Source organism: Glandiceps talaboti, chromosome 4, assembly GCF_964340395.1.
Source record: "Glandiceps talaboti chromosome 4, keGlaTala1.1, whole genome shotgun sequence".
Lineage (NCBI taxonomy): Eukaryota > Metazoa > Hemichordata > Enteropneusta > Spengelidae > Glandiceps > Glandiceps talaboti.
The window spans coordinates 27,997,401-28,007,988 of NC_135552.1; the positions used below are offsets into that span (position 1 = coordinate 27,997,401).

The following is a 10,588-nucleotide window of genomic DNA, read 5'->3' on the forward strand; positions in this document are numbered from 1 at the left end:
CCTTCGAAAGAAAGCACAACCTAACGTATTTACATCCCAGTTTCAGATATTCTTGGGATACCGTACAAAGAAATTTTTACTGTCATAACATCTGCGCAGTCGCATTAATCAACCCTTGATGACCCAATGAAACACTTCCTCCTGTCTTGACCTACCACCACAATGCATTGTGGTACACTTCGTTTTACGTCTCTGCTGTCCAAAGTCTTAACTCTTATATGTCCGATATCACACTACCACCGTTGACAATGTATAACTAGTATAAGCACCCGAAACGATAGGTAGCGCACATTATTTTTTTTCTAAATACCATAATACTTCTTAGGCCTACATGGCCATGCATTATTTTGCCTATAAAAATACGGTCTGAAGCACAAGCACTTGTTTCCTGAGATATGTCAAAATATACTTTACTATAGAATACTATGTTTCAGAATAAAATATTGATAATATTGAGATGCTTGGCAAATAATATATGAAAGTGGTAAAAGAACACAGGTTTTTAGGATCACGTAAATCCACACACCGCGAATTTTCATATTTCGCGATTTTTGTGGGCATTCACTGGTGGCGGTAATTTTTGAATATTCCCATTCCTAATAACGCCATTATTTTGTATCATGTCCATCCTTGAATAGAATGTTAGCTCACAAGTGACTGTGCTACAACACTGTTTCAGCTTTCCTAACTGTCACTCTGATTTTTTGTTTAAATTTTTGCTAGCCTTGCGAAAATTCAAAAATCAAAATGACAGTTTAATAAAGATAGCTGAAATAGTATTGTAACTAAAGGGTCTCCTGACTACTAATCTTGAGCTCTAACAACTACGCCGCATGGAGGTGGTATTAAAATTATTTTTCATTGAAATTTTTGAACAGGGGGAGGATGATGGTATTTTTGAGAAAGGAAATTGAGGAAGGGTCACGTTTTAGCACAATGGACTAGGGGTGGGTCACATGTTATGCCAAAGACCTGGCTTGAACCCCCCCCCCCACAACCCCTATAATTACTGAAGGCTCCCTAACGATAGGCCTATATTCGCACTAACTACAACGTCACTAGGGTTGAATAATACGTTCAGGGGTGAAAGGTCAATAATCGATGATGTATATTTTAACATCTACCTGTCATATTTGATATACACCAATACAATCCATATATAATGAATGTGATTGTCGGTAAATAACAAATTGTCATATGATAAACACAGGGTGCTACTGTGTGTTGCGTTGCTGGTACTCTGTAGACGATATACTAGAGCACAATGTCTTGCATATTTCAAGCCAAAAAAAAAACACCTGTGGATGGTATACCCCGAACTTTTCACCAATTGGCGACAAATACACAAAGACTGTATGTGCTATGCCACGAATTTCGCACTGATAATTTAGACCTTTTTTGTCCTGACAATTATATGTCTGGATTTGCACCATCAGTATACTGTACTATGATATGATATGCTTTTGAAATAGTTCTAAATCGGGCATGAAAACAAAATCATAGGCCTTATAGACCAGTCGTCTTTCACTTTATACTACTACACTTATCGTCTCTCGTATGCAGTTTATCATTTAAAAAAAGCTATGCTACTAGACTATGATGTAAGCTTTGATTTTGGGTACAATATTTAGAACCCCTCATTGAAATCTCATGGATACTTCTTTCATGGGGAGACAATGTAGATAGTTTTTATACAACTTGTATAATTTGTTTCAATTTGAATAGTAGGCTTAAACACTCAATAGAGTCAGTGTGACCAGTGACTAATACTTTATATTATAATACTGGTATAGTTGGCGAGACAACTGAAAAATAATCAATTTTTGGTTGAATACATCTACTGAAAAACAAAGTATAAATTCATTAATTTTAAATTGGCAGGACATTACTATACTGATACAGGGATGTATAATGGCTGGGGGTGCCATTGGGAATGAATACATGTGTCGGAAACTCATAGACCCCTAGTCCTGCTTGCAGATGGTGCACCATTTCGCTCGCATATGGCAACAATGTGTATCATGCAGACCAGTGAAAGGCAAAAGGGGTTCATATCCCAAGCTGAAAGATGGCGATCTTGAAGTAAAAGAACCTTTGAAAAGGTCTTCCATGACACAGCACTAAAGGAAGAAAATAGCGGAGTGTGGTGATATTACCAAAGATGTTTCTATCGGCACATTCGGATGAGTGGTGAGAAGTTGATTATAAGGTGTACTAGGTGGTATGTCGTACGGTCTTGGCCCAGTGAAAAAGTATTTTTTCACTGTCTGTTGTCCACGACCAGTCGCATGGTCACGGCCCAGTGAAGAAGAAGTATTTTTTTCACTGTCTATTGTCCATGTGAATTGGGTTGACCTTTGTACCCGGCCTTTGTAGTTCAAGTAAAACCAGTCCAGCAAAGTCAGAAACCATATGCCTGAACATGAAAGTATAGAAGGGTAGTCTCCATGGTCTGAAGAATGAAATGCAAGAGTACGGCCCGGAGCAAAATAGTTTGCCAAAATTACGAGGAGATTACAGAGAAAAGTCATACTACTGCACCATGATTAGAGTAGTGACTGCACAGTAAGGAGGGCACAACTATTACCGTTCAAAAGAAATGGTAAACATTTAAAAAAGAGAATTTTACACAGGTCTTCATATGAGCATGGAGGTATAAGGGGTGAATGTTGTATGACTTATTTGTTTCGCTGTGAACACTGCATGCTACACGTGTGTGCCCATCCGAATGTGTACACTTTTATCTCAGTATTATCATCACCTAGCCTGGCAAGGGGTGAGACAGTGTGTACTTTATCTTAATCTAGTCTAGCAAGGGTGAGATGGACTAATCCTGCTATCCTGTGAACTTGTCAAGTACAATAGACACCGGTGGAAAGATAAACAACGTGGCTCGACCTTGTTGTTTATCTTTCCACTGGTGTCTATTGTATATGGGCTATTTAGAGTGTGATTGGCAACGTATGGATTGACCTTGATAGCTTGGGTGTTGCCTTAAAATTTGACAGTTCTAGCCGTTTTATCATCCAATGGTAGCGATGTGTCATTACTAATGATACCTATCTGATCTGGACGTTGATAAGAATTGGAAATAAAATTAAAAACGACCAATCATATCGTGACAGAGGTACAATAACACATAATCATGGTATGATCTTGTATGACCTTGCTATTGTCTTGATACTATGATAGCTCTAATACAGAAAGTCTGAGATTGGGTATACTGAGCCGTTCGTTGACCTCTTCTCAACAGTGACACGTGAGCATCAAGAATTTTAATTTGCGTAATCCATTCTGTTCTGGGTCGTAATAAATTACATGAATTAATTAGAAAAAAATTGTTTTATCTGTCTCTGGTACAAAATTGGGTTTAAATATGCCCGAAACCTTATAAACACACATATTCTATTATTGCGTAGTTCTGAATACAGACTCACACTTCACAGTTGATATATATGATCATCACAGTATATCGTACTATCGGGTGGTCACGACTTTATTAGCTCTTGAGTTGGTCGTGCTAATTGGATGCAAGTCATTTCGATCGCTGTCTGACACAGACCAATTGTGAACTGATGTGTAAACATTAAAGCAATTGTCTGATTATACGCTATCGACAATTTCCTTGTTTTTGTCACCATTTCATCCAACAACGCTAAAATAATAGTGGTATGCCATTTGGTTAACAAAAACCTGGCCAGATATCCTATCGGTTTTGGTCTGGGATCAATTCCCGGATCGATGAAGCTTGGTTACAGATAATTCTCTGGTCTATAAACCTGGCTTCGGTTACATTCTCTTTCGTATTCAATCAGTTGTTGTTGTGTTTACAAAAATTAGATTAGTTAAGGTTATTATCATTATCAAATTCGGCATTCCGTGATTAATTATATACCAAGTTGGAAAAGTGGGTTGGGCGTGGTAAATCTCTGTGACAACTCAAGGATGATTGGACACTGTTTATAGATTGATTTACATATGTAAAAGCAGGTTAATAGGAACTCCACGTGATTACCGTGATATTACCATAGCATATGGTATGGTAATATTAATAGGTTATATTTTAACTAATCATTCATGTATATATTCGTACGCCGGTGTACACGTTGTGAATAGACTGCAGACAGTGACTGGGTAGCTATTTCGTTCACTTACTGCAAGGGATAGTTCAATAGTGTGACAGCCAACGTAACAATAGTCATGTCTACTGGAGCAGCAGAGTATGGCGCTGAAGCACTTGTATTCACCAAAGATGACAAGAAAACGGTGTTCCAACGCCAGTATGATTTCGAACGGGATTGGCTCGACCAAGAAACGTGGAGAATTCGCATGAACAAGTATTGGCATTATTCGGTTTACGCTTGTATCATCTACATTATAGTTATTTTTGGTATACAGCGGTTGATGAGAGATAGACCCAAATTTCACCTGAGGGGTCCCCTAGTTGCCTGGAATCTATGTCTTACAGTATTCAGCATGTTTGGTGCTGTCCGTTGCACCTTAGACCGTGTGATCAGTATCAAGGAAGATGGTTTCTACGTCTCAGCATGTGACAGCAAATTCTACTACCCGGAATCAGGTTCGTCAATGTCGTTCTGGTGTGTTGTATTCGTACTTTCCAAAATACCAGAGTTGGGAGACACACTTTTCATTGTTTTAAGAAAACAGAAATTGATATTCCTACATTGGTATCATCATGCAACTGTCTTGGTATACTGCGTGTTATGTAACGCTGAACTGGCTTCTCCATCGCTGTGGTTTCTCACGATGAACTTAGTCGTGCATGCGTTCATGTATCTGTACTATGCCATCAGGGCCGCCGGATACCGCCTTCCCAAACCTATCTGCATGTCAATTACAGTTCTACAAATAACTCAGATGATTTTTGGATGTGGCATTCTCATATATTCCTATGTGATGAAATCCTGGGGTTACAGATGTGATATATCGTATGTTAATTTGACCTACGGTGGACTTATGTATCTAAGTTATTTCGCTCTTTTCGCAAAGTTCTTTTATGATGTCTATATGCGTAAACGTGATGGAAACAAGAAAGTACAGAAGACAGAATGAATGGAATATCCTAAGCTGGAGAAGTTTATATTATAAAATACCCTCTCCTATCTTACACATGCAATAATAACATTTTTTTCACTGTCCTTTTTTGTTTGTGAACGGGAATAATGTTCGGGCTTAACATTAATAATGCATGCATTAAGATTCAGTTGGTCAAACAACTTAATTACAATATGCAAATTGATACAGAAAACACTCACTGAATCAGTGAGTCGGAGAAACAGCAAATGGACTTACATATGTAATGGTGTTAAGCATGGCCACTTTTGTGAGGATATCTAGGTCAAGGAGATCATATTGATGTTTGCAGATTGCATTTTGATTTCTTACACTGTCAAGGCCAAGATTGTCAGTACTTTTAATATGAAGAGCACACAGTCATGTATCACTCCGAGATCTCCCGAGATATTACGATATATGTATCATGTGTGTCTGACTGAGTGCAAATTTCAACGCCAAGTGATGTCTGTCACATTTATGAAATTCACTACTCTTGGCATTAACCTCAGCCTCGTTTATGTTGTAGGAGCGTGGTTCAGAGATTTAACCAGAGCGCTATGATGATCACAGATCCACGCTCTTCACGATTGATAATTACTTTACTAAAGTGTTGGTACACAGAAACACTCGTCTAAACTCGATTTCATTTTTAGAGCAAATCTATTCTTTGACATGACAGCCTAATCTCAGACGAAGTACACTTCCAGGTGTAACTCTTATCGCACACATAACACGAAGCAAACTAATATATTTTACTCATTTGTAAAATGTGTTAGGCGACTGGCAATGTTTAACCCAATCCACGAAGAGATAAAGACACTTGTTTGCATTCTCTGCATGTATTTTTAGGCGATTCCCTTAGTATTCAAACGTATGTACTACATATTTGCAGAGATGACACTACATTGCGTGAATCTGTGATCATAATAGATACTTGTACTCCTAATATAAACTTTCATATTCCTAACACTTCATGTATTGTATTTTATTTCATCTATGTTGCAACATGATACTGTTATTATGTATTGTTATTATTTTGTAGTTAACAATATTATTATTATTATTAATATTATTATTTTTATGACAGTGCACAAAAGGAACCTTTAACGTTTTGTTTATTTTGTGTATTTATTTTATCTTATTTTATTTGTACTGCAACCGTGGCGATGGTATGTAGGGTAGTATCTCAGGCTACTGTTGTAAAACATTACAGTTTATAGCTCACTATAGAAGATAGAAGTAGTATGTACTGTGGATAGTTTTGTAGTTTATTATTGTTATACTGTTTTCTTATATATATATATATATATATATATATATATATATATATATATATATATATATATATATATATATATATATATATATATATATATATATATATATATAGCTCTGCCACTGCGCTATAGAGCACTGTCTTAACAGATTAATACAGATTAATACTCACCGAGTATACACACACACACACACACACACACACATATATATATATATATATATATATAAATATATATATATATATATATATATATATATATATATATATGTGTGTGTGTGTGTGTGTGTGTGTGTGTGTGTGTGTGTGTGTGTGTATGTGTGTGTGTGTAATGCAGACGATGCACTCTGAAATGCAAAGTTATGACATTAGGAAATTATTAACAGCTAAGAGGTGTCCATCTCACACTTTCAACTATGAAGCCAGTACACTGTTTTATTTCATCAACGGTAGTTTGCTTTGTATATGTAAGAATACACGTTGAGGATTATTCTGGAATCCTTGAATACTAATATCATGTTACAATTGGGTCAATATCTTTCCCATCAGGATATTAATATGCAGCTCGTGCTGGTGTTATGCATAAACGCCTGGAAAACGCGGGTAGATGAGGACATATGACAAGGAGTGCCGTGCGAACCGGCTCCTAATTATAGTACATTTTGCCGCTGTGAGATTCGATTTTAGCAAAATACTTCAATCTTGTGTAAATTATTGTCACTAATTATTTGTAGTATACATGTACCTGTTGGAAATAACGAAACATGTTATCACGGATAGATGATTTGCCCGTGTCAAGACGGAGGTCAACTTACACGCGGTCTTTTTGTCACGTGACCACCTGTTGATCCGCTCTAATGTACCGGTAGTACTGTATAGACAGGGGGTCATTTCCAATTTTGGGTCAACACCCCTGTCTGTCACTTTGCTTTAATTTTATATATAAGCAGATCCATAACGACCGTGATTATTTAACTATTGACGTCCGACTATGCAGAAATATATTACGATTATATTATTATTATCCGATCAGTTAAACTATTAAACATATTAAAATGACATATTTTTGATGAGTTCATTATCATGGATAAATTTATCTAATCTCATGGTATCCATAGTAACGGTCTGTATGTATTGATAGTTTGTACCCGTGGGTACGGGGTCATGTTGACCCGTGTATCATATGTTGGCGTTATGCAGATGACCTTGGCATTGCTTTGTTCTTTCTTTTTTTTCTTTTCATTGTTCTTCAGTTTAAAACTAACAGACCCTAAGTTGTATCAAAATCTGACCTCTTCTGTATGTTTGGTTGGGTAACCAAAAACAAAGGACAAGTTGCCAAGTGTTACTCATACAAATATGCTATTCTCACATATAGTATTTGCCTGTCACCGATAATCACGTATGTATATCGACAACACAGTTTCCTTGACTGAAAGCCAAACATTTCATGAAATTTTAAACAGAACTCAGGGGCAGTTGAAATAACAAACACACACACACACACACACACACACACACACACATACATACATACATACATACATACATACATACATACATACATACATACATACATACATACATACATACATACATACAATGCAAGTCTTCTTGTAATAAAACTGAAATTAAAGAAATTTTCCATTTTTTATAACATTTTAAAATAAGTAAATTATGTAATTTTCTTTCACACTCCAATTTCTCCATTTCATTTTGTTATAATCATATGCAAGTTGTTGTATTTTAAATTCAATTTACTAAATTCCAAGCAATGATTTTAATATATGTTGTCTTCCAAATCCTGTAATAAATAAAGAAATGCAAGTGTGGAGAGTTGGATATTGAATTTTAGCAAATAAAATTGAAATATGCAATGATATTCCCATTATTTTCCACTATCTAATTTTTGGTGTCCAAAATGGTTTACATTTATAGTATATAGAAAGCATAGCGGGTCACATCGTAGCCGTCCTATACTATAGAGATGACATATGAAAATGACAGCCGTTACAGACTTTGGTTTAGAATTGCCATGTTACGTACGTATGTACATGTAGTGGTAGTGTCTTGTCTGATCTGTTAAGCTTGAAGAACCCCCTCGTTTTAGGTCACGTGTATTTACAGACACGTCTATTAGCAATGCATTCTTTTGATTTGCTGGTTCCGACATAGACTTTTAGTTAGTATTACTATCGGAACAGTTACTATAGTCTGTGATGTTCAACTTGATTTTCTTACATATACGAAACAGTAACAGAAATATGTATGTAATGCATTCAGCACCTCCCTTTGTTTATCTTTTAAAACTTTTGGTGCGTTCAAATCTGTAAAAATGGTGCATAGATTTCATGAAAATAAAGAAAACATTAAAAAGTGCTGAAAACTTGGTCGGTTATGAGTTTGTAAAGTATCACAGGAAGATATGTGTATTGTGCTGACGTGTGTAGTCCGTGTTTGACCGACTACCGTCTACACCTCTCGACGATGAATGGTTTCGTCTGTATCATGACCGTTGATTATTAATAAACACAGAAAAATGACGTCTTCAATTTCAAAGCTACGTGGACTGTTATAAGTCTGGAATTTTAGACTACTATACCACCACCACCACCACCACCACCACCACCACCACCACTACCACCACCACCACCACCACCATCACCACCATCACCACCACCACCACCACCACCACCACCACTACAACTACCACCACTGACCAGGAGCTAAAGTTAACCAACATCGATGGTGTATTTTGATTACAAATCACGACCTTTGATTACACTGCTCTTCTGTTTACAAGTAAAAAGTGATGATTCATTCCATAACAAAACCCAATTTACAACTCGCAACTCGCGCTCAATATTTAATTTCCGCTTCGGGACACATTTTGCAAAGAAAGCCTTCAAATTATATTACAGAATGTATTTCTCTTGTATAAGAAACTGAAGAATTTAGAATTAAACTTCCGATTCCACATCTCGCGTGACTTTTTAAAGGAAAGTGGCAAAATAACACTTCCGAATGGCATTTCACTTGGAAAGGGAAATATCAAAATTAAATTTCCGATTTGCAACTCACTGAATTCAGTGAGAAAACTGACAAAAAAAATAGATTTCTGATTTATCATCACTCGTGTTTTAGAGCTGGCAAAATTCAAAAGCCGCAACTTCTTATTTATCATACAAGAAGAGTGTGGATCAAAAATAATTATCAATTTTAAAAAAATCTCAATTGTGCTGAATTCAAAAGACATTTCCAGAATATGAAACATATCAGAAAACAAACACAAGTTTGAAAACCAAACGCTAATTATCGAAAGAAAAATATGGGGATATAACCGACGGCGAGACCGAAACAAATTGTAAGAATCGACAGTTGGTGCCAATTTAAAACATTTTGTATGCCTAACCACGTGCACCAGACAACAACGATAGCTTACTTTGCTGCTCATCTTTCATTATACGCAGCAGCATTTATAGACTAGACCTTTTTATCCTAGCCACTCTAGCATCTCAAACAAATCATTGACCAGATGTAGTATCATACGTCATATGAACACTACTTAAACACACAGTACTGACTGGTTCCCATAGAAACTTAAATCCTATCTCATGTTCTTGATAACAGTACAGCACATCGGCGATGTCGTCGACAAACCCTTGCAGCCAAATTTGACCTCTACCCGACTCTACACGCCCTTCGATATATTTATTCGGATAAGATAACCTATTGATTTGGAAATAGCTTATGACTGGAAATAGTGCAAAGTATAATTCAGGATTCAGACAGACAGACAGACAGACAGACAGACAGACAGACAGACAGACAAACGTATGTATGTATGTATGTATGTATGTATGTATGTATGTATGTATGTATGTATGTATGTATAAACGTTTAACTTTGTATATTAGATCAGTATGTAGATGTATGTAGATGGGGAAGTCTATGGGTACTTAACTAATAAGTAGGTTTGCAGATAAGTTATGTATTTCCGTCTGCATACATGTGTTGGAAACAGAAAGACGAAACATTTAAACTCAAATTAGTCGCCTAGCTCTAGAAACCATAACTGTCTTTGTGGGTCATGTATCAGAAATACAAGTCTCAGTCCAATAGATGTAGACTAGACATGACATATGATAAATGAGAACAAGTCTGGACGGCTCAGAATGACATCATCATCGCGTCATTAGTCTATATAGCTATTGCCGATGATGGTTTTTTTACAGC

General features: G+C 36.4%; 1 pseudogene; it reads left to right on the forward strand.

The window, feature by feature from the left end:
• Positions 1–4,200: 4,200 nt before the first annotated feature.
• Positions 4,201–5,073, forward strand: LOC144434438 (very long chain fatty acid elongase 6 pseudogene; annotated as a pseudogene).
• Positions 5,074–10,588: the final 5,515 nt, after the last annotated feature.